Here is a 1,362-nt window from a genome sequence, read left to right on the forward strand (position 1 = left end):
TAATATGGTCGATGCATGTCCTAGACATGTCTTACACTAGCTCACAATAACCCATATGTTATGGCATGAATATCCGATTTATTTCCTAGGTTCAAACGAGAATTCTACTATCTCTATTATCATCATGCTTTCTCAATTCCAAAATCAAACAATTCATACTATATTAAATTCAAGTACAATTCAACACATACATTAACATTTTAGTTTTATTATTTACATACAACTTACCTTGGATTACAAAATTTGACGACTAGTTGATTTAATCGATTTGCTTGGCTTTCTCCCGGTCTAGGTTCAGATTTGGTATTTCTTGATCTATAACAGAAAAATGCACTTATTTAGACACTAAATAAAATTAGGAAATCAAAATCTCACTTCTTCGGTGAAATGACCATTTTGCCCCTAACTTTGACAAAATGACCATTTTACCCCTAGGTTCAAGAATCAATTTTTATCAAATTTCTTTGCATCTTAAGCTTAGGCAAACCCTTTTTACTCTTATAGTAACTCCAAATTCCCACTATTTCACATATTTAACTTCTATTTTACAACTTATGCAAAATAGTCATTTTAGATGTTTTCATGCTAACACCTTTAACAAAAGTTGTTTATAAGACACCCAAGACTCATTTTCTTCCATAAAAACTTAGAAAACATTACAAATCCTTTCATGGAAAAACCCTACACTCGTAATTATTTTGCAAAATAGTACCCTCATTTGAAAGCTCATGCTTCAAGGGTATCAAAAATGCAAAAATCATCAACAAAGGGTATGAAAATCACTTACTTGTGAGTCAACTAAGTAGCTGAAATTTCAAGCTCCCAAAAGCCCTATTTTTGTTGGTAAAATTGGTGGAGAAGGAGAGGTGAAGGAGATGATATCATCCTTTGATTATTTTATTTCTACTTTAGTCAAAAAGTCAAAAATCAATTACCTAACATTGAAAATTTTCAATTCATTGTCCCCTATGGCCGGCCACCCTATTTCTAAGGGTCTAATTTCCCTTTAAAAACCCCCAATTTAAAATCTCTAGCTATTTGACACTTTTAGCTATCAATTTAGGACTTTTGCATTTTATGCGATTTAGTCCTTTTTTTTTCCAATTGAGCTCACGAACGTCAAAATTAACTCACCAAATTTTTCATACATTAATATAAACATGCAATGACTCCAAAATAATGATAAAATAATTTATTCGACTCTGAATTTATGGTCTCGAGACCACTATTCTGACTAAGCCCTAAATCAAGCTGTTACATTTATGACATCTAACATGATATATTGTTACATGTATTCATGCTTAAATCTTACATTTCTCAATCAATCAATAAGAAACACTTATGTTATCTTCATAAAGTAAA

Source organism: Gossypium arboreum, chromosome 11, assembly GCF_025698485.1.
Source record: "Gossypium arboreum isolate Shixiya-1 chromosome 11, ASM2569848v2, whole genome shotgun sequence".
NCBI classification, from domain to species: Eukaryota; Viridiplantae; Streptophyta; class Magnoliopsida; order Malvales; family Malvaceae; genus Gossypium; species Gossypium arboreum.